Source organism: Pan troglodytes, chromosome 7 (genome assembly GCF_028858775.2).
Source record: "Pan troglodytes isolate AG18354 chromosome 7, NHGRI_mPanTro3-v2.0_pri, whole genome shotgun sequence".
NCBI lineage: Eukaryota > Metazoa > Chordata > Mammalia > Primates > Hominidae > Pan > Pan troglodytes.
Window position 1 is genome coordinate 38,705,583 of NC_072405.2, and position 20,424 is coordinate 38,726,006.

At 42.3% G+C, this 20,424-nt stretch overlaps 1 pseudogene; it reads right to left on the reverse strand.

Annotated features, from left to right (window-relative positions):
* Positions 1–214: 214 nt before the first annotated feature.
* Positions 215–534, reverse strand: LOC100612846 (transcription initiation factor IIA subunit 2-like; annotated as a pseudogene).
* Between the last annotated feature and the right edge of the window lie 19,890 nt (positions 535–20,424).

Below are 20,424 nucleotides of genomic sequence, written 5' to 3' on the forward strand. Positions count from 1 at the left end.
ATTTTTTAAAAGTTATTTTTTTTTATGCTGTGTAATAAAGGTAACGTGTAAGAGGCTATGAGTTACAAGCTTCTTCCTACTGGAATTCTCTGGGAGAGCACAGTATAGTCATTTCTGCAATGCTAAAATAACTTGTTTTAAGTTTCTTCTCTGCTTCTCTTCAAAAAGTGATGAATAATAACAGAAGACAGCATTAAAAAGCCATTTTTTCCCATCATTCTGTAGTATTGGAGCCAGTATTTTTACCATCACAGTCTACTATTTTTGCTTCATCCACTTTAATAAATTTTGTCACTTCTCTGAATTCAATATCATTCAATACGAAAGTCCACAGATTATCACAGAATCTGTACATATTTAGAAAGCTCCTGAAATTGACTCTGTTCCTAACCCTCTGAGCCAATGCTGAATTTATAGCCTTATCAAACTGAAGTAGAACTTGTAGGTGGTCTGTTGAGACTGTATGAGCTCATCTAGGCTCACCTGAAGACTGTTTCCCAAAGCAGTATTTCTGTATAACTGATATGCCATGGCTTAGGAAAAATTGCTCAAACTGCCTTTCTTTTTCTTTTTAGCTTTTTTGTTTGTTTGTTTTTGAGACAGAGTCTTGCTCTGTTGCCAACGCTTAAGGGCAGTGGCACGATCTTGGCTCACTGCAGCCTCTGCCTCCCAGGTTCAAGCAATTCTCCTGCCTCGGCCTCTAGAGTAACTGGGATTAAAGGCATGTGCTACCATGCCCAGTTATTTTTTTATTTTTATTTTTTTGTATTTTTAGTAGAGACAGAGTTTCACCATGTTGGCCAGGCTGGTCTCCAACTCCTGGCCTCAAGTGATTTGCCCACCTCGGCCTCCCAAAATATTGGGACTACAGTGTGAGCCACCACATCTGGCCTTCTTTTTCTTTTTCCTTGAGACAGGGTCTTGCTCTGTTGCCCAGGCTGCAGTGCAGTGGCACAATTATAGCTTACTGCAGCCTCGACCTCCTGGGTTCAAGCAATCCTCCCATCTCAGCCTCCTCAATAGCTGGGACCACAGGCACACACTACCATGCCTGGACTCATTCTATCTTATTCTATTTTTTTCCTGAGATGAGGTTTCCCTATGTTGCCCAGGCTGGTCTTAAATTCTTGGGCTCAAGCAATCCTCCTGCCTTGGCCTCTCAAAGTGCTGGGATTATAGGCATGAGCCACTATGCCTGGCCAAAAAATTGCCTTTGTTATTCAAACTTGCATTGATGTACTGTGGGGAAAGGGCTTTCTGCTGCAGAGCAGACAGCAGCCACCAGGAGCCCAGCAGTATGTTCCTACTTCCCCAACCACAGAAACCCAGATGAATACAATTTTGATAGAAATGGAAGGAAAGACATTAGAGGTGTGGGGACAACATAAGTAAAGAAGCAAGATGGCCAGGCACAGTGGCTCATGCCTGTAATCCCAACATTTTGGGAGGCCGAGGCGGGCAGATGACCTGAGGCCGGGAGTTCGAGACCAGCCTGACCAACATGGTGAAACCCTGTCTCTACTAAAAATACAAAATTAACCGGGCATGGTGGTGCATGTCTGTAATCCCAGCTACTTGGGAGACTGAGGCAGGAGAATCACTTGGACCTGGGAGGTGGAGGTTGCAGTGAGCTGAGATCGCACCACTGCACTCTGGCCTATGCAACGGAAGAGTGAAACTCTGTCAAAAAAACAAAAAGAAGCAAGATGACAGAAAAGCATACAAGGTATGACTGTGGAAAACTGAATGAACCAATCCAACTAGAGCTGAAGATCTGTGTGAGAAAGTTAAAGTAGGGCTGGAAAGATGGCTGGATTCAGGTTATGGAAGGTGCAGAGGGCCATGCTACAGTCTATCGATTTTATCTTATAAGCAAAGGAAAGTTACTGTAAAGTTTTCAAGCCAGCAGCATGAGCTAAACAACCTGTGGTGTGTAGAGCAGATTAAGCACAGAAGCCAGTCAGGAGATTATTACAAGTTCCTGAACTAGTGTGACAATGATAATGAAGGAATAAATGCAGACATGTGAAGGAAGAACTGACAGGTCTTTCTTGGAAGGTCAGATGGAATGAGTGAGGGACAAGAAGAATCCAAGATGGCTCCAGGGTTTGTGGTCTCGATGCCTGGAGAATGGGAGTGGCATATGAATGTCAGGAGACATTAGACTTCATTAAAATTGAAAACTTTAAAATTAAATTAAAAATTTTTGTGCATCAAAGGACATTATCAAGAGAATGAAAAGATGATCCACGGAACAGGAAAATATTTGCAAAGCATATATCTGATAAGGGTTTAATATCCAGAGTATACATAAAAATCTCTTATAACTCAACAACAGGAAGACACACAACCCAATTTAAAAATAAGGAAAGCGGCCAGGCGCGGTGGCTCACGCCTGTAATCCCAGCACTTTGGGAGGCTGAGACGGGCGGGTCACCTGAGGTCAGGAGTTAACAGTCTGGCCAACATGTTAAAACCCTGTCTTTACAAAAAAATCAAAAATTAGCTGGGCATGGTGGCCTGCACCTGCAATCCTAGCTACTCGGAAGACTAAGACAGGAGAATCACTTGAAGCCAGGAGGCAGAGGTTGCAGTCAGCTGAGATCGTGCCACTGCACTCCAGTCTGCGTGACAGAGCAAGACTCCATCTCAAAATATAAAATAAAATTAAATTAAAAATAAATAAAAATGAGGAAAGCACTTGGCTAGACATTTCTCCGAAGCAGATCTACAAATTGCCAAAAAGCACATGAAAACATGTTCAACATCAACAGACATTAGGAAAATGCAAACTGAAACCACAATGAGATACTACTTCACATCTAGTAGTGTGGCTATAATTTTTTTTTTTTTTTTTTTGAGACGGAGTCTCGCTCTGTCGCCCGGGCTGCAGTACAGTGGAGTGATCTCGGCTCACTGCACCCTCCCCGTCCCAGGTTCAAGCAATTCTCCTGCCTCAGCCTCCTGAGTAGCTGGGATTACAGGCACGCACCACCATGTATGGCTAATTTTTGTATTTTTGGTAGAGATGGGGTTTCACCACGTTGGTCAGGCTGGTCTCGAACTCCTGACCTCATGATCCTCCTGCTTCGGCCTCCCAAAGTGCTAGGATTACAGGCGTGAGCCACAAGGCCCAGCCATAATTTTTTTTTAATTGAAAATAACCAAGCATTGGAGATCATTTGGAGAATTTGGAGCCCTCGTGGTATTGCTGATGGGAATGTAAAATAATATATCCACTGTGAAACACAGCCTAGCAGTTCCTCCAAAAGTAGAACATAGAATTACCATATATACAGTAAGTCCACTCTGTTAATCAGCTCTGGCAGCTATAACAAAATGCCACAAACTAGGTGGCATAATCAACAAACATTTATTTTTTTGTTTGTTTATTCTTTCTTGAGACAGGGTCTCTGTCATTCAGGTTGGAGTGCAGTGACGCCATCTCAGCTCACTGCAACATCCGCCTCTCAGGTTCAAGCAATTCTCCTGCCTCAGCCTCCCAAGTAACTGGGACTATAGGCGCCTGCCACCACACCTGGCTAATTTTTTTTGTATTTTTAGTAGATATGGGGTTTCACCAGGTTGGCCAGGCTGGTCGTCAACTCCTGACCTCAAGTGATCCACCCACCTCAGGCTCCCAAAGTGCTGGGATTACAGACATAAGCCACCACGCTCGGCCACAGACATTTATTTCTCACAGTTCCGGAGCCTGAAAGTCTGAGATCAAGGCACCGGCAGTTCAGTGTCTGGTGAGGGCCACTTCCTGGTTCATAAGGGCAGTCTTCTTGCTGTGTCCTCACATGGCAGAGAAGGGACACAAGCTCTCTTGGGACTCTTGTAAGGATGCTAATCCCATTCATAAAGCCTCCACTGTCATGAGCACATCTAATTACCTAATTATCCTGATTACCTGCCAAAGACCCCACCTCCTTGCAAAATCCATACGCTGAAATCCCACCCCATCACATTATGGGGTGGGATACAAGCATATGGATTTTGAGAGGACACAAGCATTCAATTCTGTAGCACATTCTTTGGTATATACTCCAAGTAATTGAAAGCAGGGACTCAAACAGATTCTTGTACACCAATGTTTACAGCAGCGTTTTTCACAATAGGCAAAGGCAGAAGCAACCCAGGTGTCTATCAACAGTTGAATGGATTTTTAAAATGTATTATATACATACAATAGAATATTAGCCTCAAAAAGGAATGAAATCCTGATACATGCTACAACATGGATGAACCGTGAAGACATTAATGAACTAAGTCAGACATTAGCCAGGTGTGGTGGCACACACCTGTAGTTCCAGCTACTTAGGAGGCTGAGGCAGGAGGATCCCTTGAGCCCAGAAGTTTGTGGCTGCAGTGAGCTATGATTGTGGCACTGCACTCAAGCCTGGGCAACAAAACAAGACAGAAGAAGCAAAGAGAGAAAGAGAGAGAGAGAGAGAGAGAGAGAAAGAAATAGGAAGGAAGGAAAGAAAGAAAAGAAAGAAAAAGAACCAGACACCAGACATAGGAAGACAAATCTTGCATGATTCACTTACATGAGATATCTAGAATAAATAAATTCATAGAAATGGAAAGTCAAACAGAGGCTCCTAAGGGGTGAGGTAAGTGCAAATAAGGAGTTATTGATCAATGGGTGCAGAATTTTATTTAGGGTGATGAAAAAGTTTTAGAGATAGAGAGTTGTGATGGTTGCACAACATGACGCTACATTTTAAAAAGGTTAAAATTGCAAATACTGGGGCCAGGTGCAGTGGCTCATGCCTGTAACTGCAGCACTTTGGGAGGACGAGGCGAGTGGATCACCTGAGGTCAGCAATTCTCCAAGACCAGCCTGGCCAACACGGTGAAACCCTGTCACTACTAAAAATACAAAAATTAGCCGGGCATGGTGGTGCATGCCTGTAACCTCAGCTACTCAGGAGGCCGAGGCACGAGAATCGCTTGAACCCGGGAGGCAGAGGTTACAGTGAGCCAAGATCGCACCACTGCACTCCAGCCTGGGCGACAGAGCGAGATTCCTTCCAAAAAATAATTTTTAAAGAATTGCAAATAGGCAGGGCGCGGTGGCTCAAGCCTGTATTCCCAGCACTTTGGGAGGCCGAGGCAGGCGGATCACGAGGTCAGGAGATCGAGACCATCCTGGCTAACACGGTGAAACCCTGTCTCTACTAAAAATACAAACAAAATTAGCTGGGCGTGGTGGCGGGTGCCTGTAGTCTCAGCTACTCGGGAGGCTGAGGCAGGAGCATGGCATGAAGCGGGGAGGCAAAGCTTGCAGTGAGCCGAGATCGCACCACTGTACTCCAGCCTGGGCAACAGAGCCAGACTCTGTCTCAAAAAAAAAAAAAAAAAAAGAATTGCAAATATTTTACCAAAGAAAATCAAGAAGATTCCCTTCACTATTAAGTAAACATAATAATAATCATAGCTATCATTTATCAAGTCCTTTCTACATGCCAGGAGTTTTACCAGGATTATTTTATTTATCCTCATAAGAACCCTATAAGGGACATGTATTATTAGCCTTACGTTATATATAAGGAAACTAAGCCTTACAGAAGTTAAATAATTTTCCCAGGGTCACAAAGCTGGTAAATAATCAGTTCAAAACTAAAATGATTTCAAGTTACTTAGTGGGAAGTTAAAGGAATTATTATTTATTTATTTTTGGTTGAAGTTAAAGTTTTGTATCTGAAAATGATATTTTTTTAAGAAAATAGTAACAGGACTAACAATTATGTGGTTTTTAAACAACACTGAAATACCAGTTTTTGCTTGCGGAATTGTAAAATTTTAAAAATACATGACAAGCAATGTTTTTCAGAATTAATGAATCAGAAACCTTTGAACAACAATTTGGCAATTTAACTTGATACAATCCTTTAAGAAAGATATTTGGCAATATATACCAGATTTTTTTTTTTTTTTTTTTTTGAGACAGAGTTTCGCTCTTGTTGCCCAGGCTGGAGTGCAATGGCGCGATCTCAGCTCACCGCAACCTCCCCCTCCCGGGTTCAAGCGATTCTCCCGCCTCAGCCTCCTGAGTAGCTGAGATTACAGGAATGTGCCACCATGCCTGGCTAATTTTTTTTATTTTTAGTAGAGATGAGGTTTCTCCATGTTGGTCAGGCTGGTCTCAAAACCCTGACCTCAGGTGATCTGCCCACCTCGGCCTCCCAAAGTGCTGAGATTATAGGCATGAGCCACCGTGCCTACCCATCCATTTCTTAAACAACCTAAAGTGAGTGTGCATTACTTTATAGTTGTAAAATTTAAAAAAAACTTTTTTAAAAGAAAGATATGGTTTAAAAAGACCAAATTTGGCTGGGTGTGGTGACTCACATCTATAATCCTACCACTTTGTGGGTCTGAGTGGGAGGATTGCTTGAGGCCAAGAGTTCAAGACCAACCTGGTCAACAAAGCAAGATCCCTGTTTCTATTTTAAAAATAAATAAATAATAAAAATAAAAATACCAAATTCATATTCCTCTTTTGAATTACTGAGTAAAATAAAATATTTTCTTTTTCCACTTTCAAAGATGGTATGTTCTTTTTATTATGTCTTGAGGGCATTGGTGTAATTAAAAAGACTGATAAATGACCAAGAATTCATGAGTCATCAAATATAGTTCCCTGATGTATCAGGAGAAAATCTCAAGCCTTGAGATTAATGGTAAAATACCGTTTAAAAAGTCACATAAATGTACCCAAACTGAATATTCGGTGCCTCATTTATTGTTTTGTAAAGACACGCTCAGTATATCAATGCTGTGAAACTGAAACAAGTTTCAATAACTGACAGCAAAAGAGGCTTCACTAAGTTAGTCAGAGACCCAGCCAGATAAAATTTTGAAATGATTAAAATATCATAAAGGTCTGAGTGCAGTAGCTGATGTCTGTAATCCGAGCACTTTGGAAAGTCAGGGTGGGAGGATAGCTTGAGGCCAGAAACTGGAGACCAGCCTGGGCAACAGTTCAAGACTCTGTCTCTAAAAAAATTTTTTTAGTTAGATGGGCGTGGTGGCACGAGCCTATAGTTCCAGCTACTTGGGAGACTGAGGTAGGAAGATCACTCTAGCCCAGGTGTTTGAGGCTGCAGTGAGCTATGTTGGTGCCATGTACTCCAGCCTCGGCGACAGAGTGAGGCCCTGTCTCAAATAAAATAATAAAATAAAGTAAAAATGAGAAAGAGCTGAAGACAAAATTGGTGCAGGAAGCCCATGACTGATTTAAGCAACTGGATCACTGTGTCTTCAGATTGATGCCTGTGCCTCAGGTGACCCTGGGACAAAGCTGGCTGAGAGATGGGGAGGAGCCGATGACACAAGCTGAGACTCAGGTGTAATTAGGTGAACCTTTATACCAAATGGACATCACAAATCTGTGATTTGATCTGCAAGGGATTTTATTTTTACCCGGACTCTCTGTCCTATGTCAAAACTTGCCGATTATTTTCATGAATCCCATGACAATTTTACATGGGTCCAAATGATTCCTCTTACTTTTTAATAACCTTATTTAGCCATTAGATTTTGATGGATTGATTTTAATTTTTAGTAATGAGTATATTCTGTATTTTAGACCAGGGAGCATGAAGCCATTATTGCAGTTAATGAGTTTCATCATTATTTACAATACGATAAACAACGTGTTGATTTAAACTGGGTGTACATTAACATAAATGCGCAGAACATTTTTTTAAATTCCTCTCCACGCTATTTATGGCACACAGCAAAGTTTAATGGTAGATGCGAAGAAAGAAAAGAAAAAGTGAGAAATGAGACCCTTGGGTAGCCAGAAGGAAGATAGGACCAACCTGTTTTCATTAGGGGGCAGCTTTGTGGGAAGGGCTCGGGTGAGCACCCACAGATTGCACCGAGGTGCTATACTCTGAGGCTGTGATAAACAGACTTCCCAGCCCCCACAGATCTTTCCTGTAGATTTATCGCAGTGCCTGGGGTTCTGCCATTAAGAATTTTCCCTATAGTCTTGAAGGCTAATCATGTTTACAGTTCCGCTTTGAAGATTGCAAAGCACCTCTAGGAACACTTCTTAGCTAATCCCTTGGGGCAGGGGCTCTAACCGGTTGATCAAGCTTGACTGGTGCATCTTTTCGGGAAGAGGCAGTAGCAGTGTTAAGAGCTCAGGCGTTAGATATTAAATCCCCGCCTCTGCTGAGAGTGACCTGGGGCAAGTTATCTTCCCTAAGCCTCAGTTTCTTCATCTATAAAGTAAGGATAGTAATATTTACCTTGAAGAGCAGTCGTAAAGGAAACAAAAAATTACATGGAAAACGCTTAACCACAACAGATGGTCCCCGTATAAGGACAACCAGGTGGGTTGAAAGGCAGCTGTTAGCCCCTCACCGAGCATGTGCGCCTCCCTCAGCTCAGGTGCATCCCAGCAGTTGGGCTAGGGAGAGTATTTCCAACTGCTGGGCACCCTACTTCTCTGCCAACTGTGAGCTGCAGGGAAGGGATGCCTAGGTGGACCAGGTCAGCACCTCCTCTAACATCTGACTTCACCCCCATGAAATCAACACCCTCACAATCTTGCTATCCTGGGAGACTGGAGAGGGGTCCTAAATGGGAGGGTTCCCAGAAGAAACTTTACCAGCTAGAGAATTCTGCCTAGGGAAGAGGTGTGTTTGTTTGTTTGTTCTCTGTTGCCCCAGCTGGAGTGCAGTGGCACTATCTCAGTTCTCTGCAACCTCCACCTCCAGGGTTCAAGCGATTCTCATGCCTCAGCCTCCCCCGGCTAATTTTTTGTGTTTTTAATACAGACGGGATTTCGCCATGTTGGCCAGGCTGGTCTCGAATTCCTGAGCTCAAGTAATCCTCCCTCCTTGTCCTCTCAAAGTGCTGGGATTACAGGTGTGAGCCACCACACCTGGCCTGTTTGTTTTTTAGAGACAGTCTCTGTTGCCCAGACTGGACTGCAGTGATGCAATCGTAGCTCACTGCAGACTTGAACTCCTGGGCTCAAGCAATTCTCCTGCCTCACCCTCCCAAGTAGCTGGGACTACAGATGTGCACCACTATACCCTTAATTTCTTTGTAGAAATGAGGTCTCACTATGTTGCCCAGGCTGGTGTCAAGCAATTTTCCTGCCTAGGCCTCCCAAAGCGCTGGGATTACAGCTGGGTGGGCCACTGCACCCAGCCTTAAGGGATAGGTTTTAATGTTCACTTTCTAGCTCCAGGAAGGGTAGGTGCCCATGAGTCATCAGGAGTCTTGGCCACTTTCATCTTTGCACACTCGGTCTGATGTTGCCAGGGACAGATGACAGTGCAGGAAATCGGAGAGAAGAGGGAAAGCACGTGGCTACAAGACTCTACCGAGGAAGCTCTGTTTCTTCTAGAGAGCCTGAAGACTGATGCCGTGACCCAGGACTATGACGTTTACTGGTACATGTGTCTACCTTGGCCACTTTTGCCTCTTTTCTTTTCTCTAATACATTATCACTACCTCATCTTCAGGAGAGTTTTTAACCTAGAGGTCCAAAACCCAGCAATACATCATCTGCGCAGATTCTTTGTTTTCTAAAATAAGAGATTCTCAGACACCAACTCCTTAGAGATTCTGATTTAGGAAGTATGAGAGGCTTAGGGGCCAAGCATATAAATTCTGGAGACAGAGTGCCTTGGTTCCAATCCCAGCTCCCTGGCTTACTATGTGTGCATGTGAGCAAGTCACTTATGATCTCTGCACTTCAGTTTCTTCATCTATAAGATTAGGATAATAACAGTAGCCTACCTGACAGAGGGGCTAACAGGGTGAAATGAATTATCGTTATTAAGCAAGGCACAGGGCCTAGAATTTGGTATGTATTTTTTAAAAGGCTGTTGATCATGAGACACAGACCAGCTGAGGAATCACATTGATACAAAGCTATTTCTAATTAGCATCCAACCATTGGTCTTTAGTGTAATTTCAGAAGTCGAAACAGGAGATTCAGGGACATCAAAGAATAATTTTTGGCAAGCTCCTGACGCTGACAAGAAAGATGAAAATTAGGAGGCATTACTTTTTGATCACTCCTTATATGGATACATTTATGAAACACTGGACAATTTTCAAGGTAAACCATTGAACATCAGGAAGCACAAAGTCAAGAGAGAAGAAAAACCTAAAACTACAGGATTTCACATGACAAATTGAAAGTAAATTAATCATTTTTCCACTGACCTTCATCACAGGGAAAAAATTAATCATTGTCAGAAATGTTTAAAACTGCTTGAGTTTTTCCCAAAGATTCCAGGGAATGAGATATATTCATCATAAGATGAAGAATTCCATCAAATTTGATCCAGGTGCATTTAGAGCAGCACACCTGTATACGACTACTAGACCAGCTTCTCTAATGATCAGAAATTGAATGTAGACAACACACAAAGAGGGAATTTTAGTACTTTTAGCTGCTTAGTATGTCATCCATACATCCAAACTTCAGAGGTGCTTTGTCAGGCATTTTTCACAGCTTCTCCCTTCCCGTTTTCCTTTTTATTTTTTCTTTTTATCTTTTTTTTGAGATGGGGTCTTACTCTGTTACCCAGGCTGGAGTACAGTGGTACAATCATAGCTCACTGCAGCCTCCAACTCCTGGGCTCAAGCAATCCTCCTGTCTCAACCTCCTGAGTAGCTAGAGCTACAGGCATGCACTACCATGTGTGGCTAAGCTTTTTATTTTTATTTTTTGTAGAGATGGTGTCTTGCTATGTTACCCAGGCTGGTCTCCAACTCCTGGCCTCAAGCGATCCTCCCTCCTCACCCTCCCAGTGTCCTGAGATTACAGGTATGAGCCACTGCACTGGCCACTTTTCCTGTTTTGTTTTGTTTTATTTTTTTGAGATGGAGTCTCACTCTGTCACCCAGGCTGGAGTGCAGTAGCACAATCTCGGCTCACTGCAACCTCCGCCTCCCAGGTTCAAGTGATTCTCATGCCTCAGCCTCCTAAGTAGCTGGGATTATAAGCATCTGCCACCACACCTGGCTAATTTTTTTTTTTCTGTATTTTTAGTAGAGACAGGGTTTCACCATGTTGGCCAGGCTGGTCTCAAACTCCTGGCCTCAAGTGATCCACCTGCCTCGACCTCCCTAAGTGCTGGATTACAAGTATGAGTCACCGTGCCTTGCCAGATTTTTCTTAATCACCTTCTCCAAATTCCTTTCTCTTCCTTTTGAATACTGTCATTTACTCTTCTAAGCTATTGCAAAACCATCTGTGCTACTATTAAGCATGGTATCTAGGTATTCACACTTTTTTTTTTTTGGAGATGGAGTCTCACTCCGTCACCCAGGCTGAAGTGCAGTGGTGCGATCTTGGCTGACTGCAAGCTCCGCCTCGCACCTTCAAGCAACTCTCCTGCCTCAGCCTCCCAAGTAGCTGGGACTACAGGCACATGCCACCACGCCCAGCTAATTTGTGTATTTCTTGTAGAGATGGGGTGTCACCATGTTGGCCAGGCTGGTCTCGAACTCCTGACCTCAGGTGATCCACCCGCCTCAGCCTCCCAAGGTGCTGGGATTACAGGCATGAGCCACCAGACCTGGCCAGGGTTACACATTTTTAATTACAATTTTTATCCAGATAATTGTAGATGTACATGCAGTAGTAAGAAATCATAGAAAGATCCTTACATTTTGCCCAGTTTCCCCCAAGGGGAACGTTTTGAAAAACTATAGAACATTATCACAACCAGGTTATTGACAATGCGACAATCCACTAATCTTATTCAGATTTCCTCAGTTTACTGATATTCATTTATGGACATGTATGTGACTGCTTATTAATATCTATTCAATTTTATCACCCGTGTAGGTCCAAGTGCCCACCAACAGGGTCAAGATACTGAATATTTCTAGCACCACAAGGATGCCCCTTGGGTTACCCTTTTATAACCACATCCACCTCTTCCTGTTCCATGCACCTGTGGCCCTAAATCCTTTACCCTGGCATCCATTTGTCCTCCATTTCTAAAATTTTGTCATTTAGAAAATGTTTTATAAATTGAATCACATATTATGCAACCTTTTGGGACTGGCTTTTTTGACTCAGTATAATTCCCTGGAAATTCATCAAAGCTGTCACACATATCAAGAGTTCATTCCTTTTTATTGCTAAGTAGCAGTACTCCATTGTAGAGCTCTTTCACAGTTTGACTATTCACCTGTTGAAGGTCATATGAGTGGATTTCTTTCTTTATTTTTTTTATTTTTATTTTTTGAGATGGAGTCTCACTCTGTCACCCAGGCTGGAGTGCAGTGGTGCGATCTCAGCTCACTGCAAGCTCCGCCTCCCAGGTTCACGCCATTCTCCTGCCTCAGCCTCCCGAGTAGCTGGGACTACAGGCGCCCGCTACCACACCCAGCTAATTTTTGTATTTTTAGTAGAGACAGGGTTTCACCATGTTAGTCAGGATGGTCTCGATCTCCTGACCTCGTGATCTGCCTGGCTCAGCCTCCTGAAGTGCAGGGATTACAGGTGTGAGCCACCGCGCCCAGCCCATATGCTTATTTTTCATCTGTATATCTTATTTAGTGAGGTGTCTGTAAGGTCACTGGCCCATTTTTAATCAGGTTGTCTTTTTCTTATTGTTGAGTTTAAAGCATTCTTTGTATATTTTAGATAACAGTCTTTTATTAGACTTGTCTTTTGCAAATATTTTCTCCTAGCCTGTGGCTTTTCTCCTTATTCTCTTGACAGTGTCTTTCACAGAACAGAAAGTTTTAACTTCAATGAAGTCCAACTTATCAATTCTGTCTTTCATGGATCATGCTGTTGATGTTGTATCTAAAAAATAATCACAAAACTCGAGGTCATCTAGATTTCCTTCTATGTTATCTTCTAGGATTTTTATAGTTTTGTGTTTTACATTATGTTATCCATGTTGAGTTAATTTTTGTGATGAGTATAAGATTGTGTCTAGATTATTACTATTATTATTATTTGCATGTGGATGTCCAGTTGTTCCAGCACCATTTGTTGAAAAGGCTCTTTTGCTGAATTGTATTGCCTTTGTTCCTTTGTCAAAGTCAGTTGACTATATTTATGTGGATCTATTTCTGGGCTCTCTATTCCGTTCCATTTATCTATCTTTGTGTATTCTTTTGTCAAACCACACTGTCTTGACTACTGTACCTTTATAGCAAACCTGGAACTCCTCCAATTTTGTTCTCCATTAATATTGTGAGCTGCTTTGGGTCTTTTGCTTCTCCATATAAACTTTAGAATCAGTTTGTCAATATCCACCAAGTAAGTTGCTAAAATTTTGAGTCAGATTATGTTGAATCTACAGATCAAGTTGTGAAGATCTGACATGTTGTAAATATTGAGTCTTCCTATCCATGAACATGGAATATCTCTCCATTTATTTACTTCTTTGATTGTTTTCATCAGAATTTGGTAGTTTTCCTCACTTAGATTGTATATGTATTCTGTTAGATTTATACCTCAATATTTTGTTTTTGAGAGTGTGCTATGATTTGAATATGGTTTGTCTCCCAAAAAACTCATGTTGCACTTGGTCTCTAATGTAGCAGTTTTGGAAGATAGTGCCTTTAAAGCATGATTGGGTTGTTAAGATTGATCAATCTCTTTCTGAAAAGATTGGGTTAGTTCTCTTGGGATGGATTAGTTCCCAGGAGAGTGGGTTGTTACAAAGTGAGGTTGCCTCTTCTGTTTGGACTCTTTGCATGCACCCACTTCCCCTTCCGCTTTTGAAACATGCCTCCTAATATGTTTCATGCTTCCACATGCATGCTTCCCCCATGCTATGAAGCAGCAGGAGGCCCTCACCAGATGCAGCCACCTGTCCTGGACTTCTTAGCCTCCAGAACCTCTTTTCTTTATATATTTCCCAGTCTTGGGTATTTTGTTATGGCAACAGAAAATGGACTAAGATAAGGTGCTGATGTAAATAGTATTGTATTCTTAATGTCAAATTTCCCTTGTTAATTGCTAGCATATAGGAAGTAATTGACTTTTATTTATTTATTTTCTTTTTGAGACAGTCTCACTCTGTTGCCTAGGCTGGTGTTCAGTGGCACAATCTTGGCCTGCTGCAACCTCCGCCTCCTGGGTTCAAGCAATTCTCCTGCCTCAGCCTCCCAAGTAGCTAGGATTACAGGTGCACATCACCAAACTTGGCTAATTTTTGTATTTTTAGTAGAGACAGGCTTTCATCATGTTGTCCACGCTGGTCTCGAACTCCTAGCCTCAAGCAATCCTCCTAGCTCAGCCTCCCAAAGTGCTGGGATTACAGGCATGCACCATCATGCTGCAGCTGAACACCCAGCTGAAGCAATTGACTTTTATATGTTAACATTGTATCCTGTAATCTTGCTATAACAGCTTATTAGCTCCTGGAAAGGTTTTCTGGAAAGTGGTGGCATGATCACAGCTCACTGTAACCTCTGCCTCCCAGTTTCAAGCGATTCTCCTGCCTCAGCCTCCCACGTAGCTGGGACTACAGGCTTGCATCACCATGCCCAGCTAATTTTTTGCATTTTTAGTAGACTCAGGGTTTCACCGTGTTGGCCAGGCAGAACGCCTGGCCTCAAGTGATCCGCCCACCTCAGCCTCCCAAAGTGCTGGGATTATAGGCATGAGCCACCACGCCTAGCCCTGGTCAATACTTTTGAAATTTCTACATAAACTACCAGATCATCTGTGAACAGATTTTTTTCTTTCTTTCCAATATGTATACCCTTTCCGTCCTTTTTCTTACCTTGCTGCATTAGCTAGGACTTCCAGTACAATACTGAAAATCAGTGGTGAGGCCAAGGTAAGTGGCTCATCCCTGTAATCCCAGCACTGTGGGAGGCCAAGGCAGGCAGATCACTTCAACCCAGGAGTTCGAGACCAGCCTGGGCAACATGACAAATCCCTGTTTCTGCAAAAAATACAAAAGTTAGCTGGCCATAGTGGCATGCACCTGTAGTCCCAGCTGCTCGGGAGGCTGAAGTGGGAGGATTACTTGAGCCCAGTAGGCAAGGTTGCAGTGAACCAAGATCACACTGTTGCACTCCATCCTGGGCAACAGCGTGAGACCCTGTCAAAAAAGAAGAAAGAAAGAAAGAAAGAAAGAAAGAAAGAAAGAAAGAAAGAAAGAAAGAAAGAAAGAAAGAAAGAAAGAAAGGTGTCATCCATTTTAAATTAATTTTCATTTAAGGTGTAATGTTTAGGTCATGGTTTGTGTTTTTGCCTATGCAGTACCATTTGTGGAAAAGGTTATCCTTCTTGTCAAAAATCAATTAAGCATATTTCAGTGGATCTTTTTCTGGAATCTTTACTCTGTTCCACTGATCTGTGTATCTGTCACTCTGTCAATACCATACTGTCTTAATTGTGGTAGCCGTGTAGTAAACCTTAATATTGGATAGAGTGATTCCTCTCACTTTATTATTTATCAAGACTATTTTAGCTATTCCAGAGCTCATTCCTTTCCACTTAAGTTTCTGAATAAGTTTGTCCATGTATACAGAAATGCTTTCTGGGGTTATAATAGAAATTGTATTAAATCTGTAGATTAATTCGGAAGAATATCTTTATTATGTTGAATCTTTCGATCTATAACCATAGTAGGTGTCTCCATTAATTTAGGTTTCCTTTGATTTCTTTCATCAGGATTTTGTAATTTTCTGCACACATGTTAAATAAAATATACTTAGAAATATATCTAGCCCAGGTGCAGTGGCTCATGCATGTAATCCCAGCACTTTGGGAGGCCGAGGTGGGTGGATCACTTGAGCCCAGGGGGTTCAAGACCAGGCTGGGCAACATGGTAAAACCCCACCTCTACATAAACCATAGAAAAATTAGCCAGGCATGGTGACCCACACCTGTAGTCCCAGCTCTAAGGTGAGAAGACTGCCTGAGCTCATGAGGTCAAGCCTGCAGTGAGCTATGACCATGCAACTACACTCCAGTCTGGGCAATAGAGTGAGACCCTGTCCCAAAAAGAAAAAGAAAGAAAGAAAGAAATCTATCTAAATATTTCATTTTGTCTGTGTGTCATATGGAAATGCAAAAGTTTTTTTGTGTTTATCTTGTATTCTAAATCCTCACTAAACTCATTTATTAGTTCCAAGAGATTCTTTGTAGATTTCTTGGGATTTTCTACACAGGCAATCATATTATCTGCAAACAGAGATAGTTTTGTTTCCTCCTTTCTAACCTGTATACTTTTATTTTTTTCTTGTCTCTTGCAATAACTTCCAGGACCATGTTGAAGTGATGAGAGCAGACTTCCTTGCCTTTTTGTCATGATCTTAGTGGAAAAACATTGATTCTTTCATCATTAAGTATGATGCTAGCTCTAGATTTTTGTTTTTGTAGATGCTATTTATCAAGTTTAGATATTTCCCTTCTATTCCTAACTTGCTGAGATTTTTTTTATGAATCAGTGTTGGATTTTACCAAACTTTTTTGTTTTTGAGATGAAATCTCACTCTGTTACCCAGGCTGGAGTGCAGTAGCACACTCTCAGCTCACTGCAACCTCCACCTCCTGGGCTCAGTTGATCTTCCCACCTCAGCCTCCCAAATAGTTGGGACTACAGGCACATGCCACCACGCCTGGCTAATTTTTTTGTACTTTTTGTAGAGATGAGGTTTCACCATGTTGCCCAAGCTGATCTCAAACTCCTGGGCTCATACGATCTGCCTGCCTTGGCCTCTGAAAGTACTGGGATTACAGGAGTGAGCCACTGTGCCCGGCCAAACATTTTTTCTATGTCAAATTGATAGAGTTGTATGATTTTTCTTCTTCAGCTTGTTAACATGGTGAATTACACTGACTGATTTTCAAATATTGAACCAGCCTTATATACCTGGAAGAAGTTCCCCATGGCTATGGTACATAATTCTTTTTATACATTGTTGGATGCAGTTTGCTAATATCTAGTTTAGATTTTCACATTTAAATTCGTGAGAAATATTGGTGTATTCTTTTTTTGTACTGTCTTTGGTGTTAGTGTCAGGGTAACACTGGTTCCATAAAATGAGTTGGGAAGTGTTTGCTCCTCTTCTGTTTCCTGGAAGAGATTGTGTAAAATGTGTGCTGGTTACTCTTTAAGTGTTTGGTGGAATTCTCCAATGAAACTATCTAAGCCCAATTTTATTTATTTATTTTTCTGGTGGGGATCGAGAGGGAGTAAATTCTTTTTTTCTTTTTGAGATGGAATCTCGCTCTGTTACCCAGGCTGGAGTGCAGTGGTACAATCATGGCTCACTGCAACCTCTGCCTCCCGGGCTCAAGCGATTCTCATGCCTCCGCCTCCCAAGTAGCTGGTACTGCAGGTGTGCATCACTACGCCTGCCTAATTTTTTGTATTTTTAGTAGAGATGGGGTTTCGCCATGTTGCCCAGGCTGGTCTTGAACTCATAAGCTCAGGTGATCCACCTGCCTCAGCCTCCCAAAGAGAGAGAGTAAATTTTTTAGAACAGTTTAGATTTACAGAAAAATTGAAAATATGGCATAGTTTTCATATACTGCATATCCAGTTTCCCCTATTATTAACATCTTCGATTAGCATGATACATTTGTTAAAATTAATGAATAATATTGATACATTATTAACTAAAATCTATACTTTCTTCAGATTTCCTTAATTTTTACCTAATGTCCTTTTCTTATTCCAGAATTCCATCCAGAATACCACATTACATTTAATTGCCTTGTCTCCTTAGGCTCCTCTTGGCTGTGACAATTTCTGAAACTCTCCTTGTTTTTAATTTTTGTTTGTTTGTTTTATTTAGGTTTCTTTTTTTAAGACAGAGTCTCACTCTGTTGCCCAGGCTGCAATGCAGTGGTGTGATCTCAGCTTACTGGAATCTCTGGCTGCCTCCCAAGTTCAAATGATTCTCCTGCCTCAGCCTCCCGAGTAGCTGGGATTACAAGTGCCCACCACCATGCCCAGCTAATTTTTATATTTTTAGAAGAGACAGGGTTTCACCATGTTGGCCAGGCTCGTCTCAAACTCCTGACTTCTAGTGATCTGCCCACATCAGCCTCCCAAAGTGCTGGGATTACAGGCATGAGCCACCCTGCCCAGCCCTTTTACTTAGTTTTTATTTCATAATCTTAACTCTGCAATTCAGCTAGATGTAAAAGGAAATAAGGAAAATATAGAACCCAAAGAACTGCAGTGAGAGCACAAAGATTATAGAAGGCTGCAAACAAATGCAGTAGTGCGGTGCTCTCCTGAGCTACAGAAGGAAAGGCCTGGTAGTTAAGATAAAACACAAGTCAAATGTATTAGAACGATCCACAGTCAGCAATGGTGACCTTCTTGCTGGTCTTGCCATTCCTGTACCCGAAGCACTCCATGGCTTCCATGATATTCATGCCTTCTTTCACCTTGCCAAAGACCACATGCTTGCCATCCAACCAGTCAATCTTGCAGTGCAGATGAAAGACTGGGAACTGCTTGTGTTGGGTCCAGCATTTGCCATGGACAAGATGCCAGAACCCAACCTGTATGCTTCAGAATGCAGTTCTCACCTTCAAATTTCTCCTTGTAGATAGACTTGCCACCAGTGCTATTGTAGCTTGTGAAGTTCATACATACCCTGACACAGAACCCCTGGAATAATTCTGTAAAAGCAGAAACCTTGATAACCAAATTCTTTCTCTTCAGTGCTCAGAGCATGGATGTTTTCTGCTGTCTTTGGAACTTTGCAAACAACTCAAAGGAGATGCAGCTCAAAGTCTCGCCGTCAATGGCGATGTCAACGAACATGGTGGGGTTGACTGTGACTTGTGGCATAGGGCTCTGGGTGGCCCCAGCATCTGCAAAGCATCCTTGTTTTTGAAGAGCTTAACAATTTTAAGAAGCACTGATAAGGTATTTTTCAGAATTTCTCTCCATTAGAATTTTTCTGATGTTTTTCTTGAGACTGACATTATAAGTTTCAGGGAGAAAGACCAGAGACAGAAAGCGCCATTTTCATCACGTCATATCAAAGATATATACTGTCGGCCAGGCACAGTGGCTCACACTTGTAATCCCAGCACTTTGGGAGGCCGAGGCAGGTAGATCACCTGAGGTCAGGAGTTGAAGACCAGCCTGGCCAACATGGTGAGACCCCATCTGTACTAAAAATACAAAAATCAGCCAGGCGTGGTGGTGGGTGCCTGTAATCCCAGCTACTTGGGAGGCTGAGGCAGGAGAATCACTAGAACCTGGGAGGCAGAGGTTGTAGTGAGCCAAGATCGTGCCACTGCACTCCAGCCTGGGCAACACAGCAAGACTCTGTGTCAAAACAAACAAACAAACAAACAAAAACACAGAGAGAGATAACATGATTCTGTGGTGCAAACTAACTTTTGAAAATTCTATACTCCTGGCTGGGCACGGTGGCTCACACCTGTAATCCCAGCACTTTGGGAGGCCAACATGGGCAGATTACCTGAGGTCAGGAGTTTGAGACCAGCCTGGCCAACATGGTGAAACCCTGTCTCTACTAAAAATACAAAAATTATCCGGGTGTGGTGGCACATGCCTGTAATCCCAGCTACTCAGGAGGCTGAGGCAGGAGAATTGCTTGAGCCTGGGAGGTGGTGGTTACAGTGAGCCGAAATCGTGCCACTGCACTCCAACCTGGCCGACAGAGTGAGACTCTGTCTCAAAAAAAAAGAAAAAAAAATTCTATATTCCTCTCTCGGAGATTCACAACTCATAATTGTATATTCAAGGCTCTGAGAAGTCCTGTTATAAGGAAACACTCTTATTATTGCTTAATCTGGAGTTCCTCAGACCACAAAACTTTTTTTGGTTGCCACAAAATATCTATTAACATATTTTAGAACTAGTGTTCTGAAGAACATAGTTGGGAAATGTGGATTCGCTTATTTTCTAGATAAAGGAACTTGTATTAAGTGAGTTAAGTGATTTGTGCCAAGTTACAGGACTACTTAGTGACACAACTGGGTCTAAAACCCAGGTTTCCTAAATTCCTGATGGTCCAGTATTTTTGCATCATACCATGTCGTCACCTATGAGGCAGGTCCTAAGGCTGCTGAAAAACAATAGGAAATGGCTTTTAAAAGTAATTTTATTGACTGGCTGTAGTGGCTCATCCCTGTAATCCCGGCACTTTGGGAGGCCAAGGTGGGAGGATTGCTTGAGCTCAGGAGCTTGAGATCAGCCTGGGTAACATGGTGAAGCCTCGTCTCTACAAAAAATACAAAAATTAGCCAGGTGTGGTAGCATATTCCTGTAGTCCCAGCTACTCAAGAAGCTGAGGTGTCAAGAACCTTCCTGCCGCCACGTTCGCACCTCGCTGCTCCAGCCTCTAGGGCATATTCCAACCTTCCAGCCTGCGACCTGCAGAGAAAAAAAAATTACTTATTTTCTTGCCTGGTACATACCTTGAAGTGAGCAAAAAAATTAAATTTTAAAC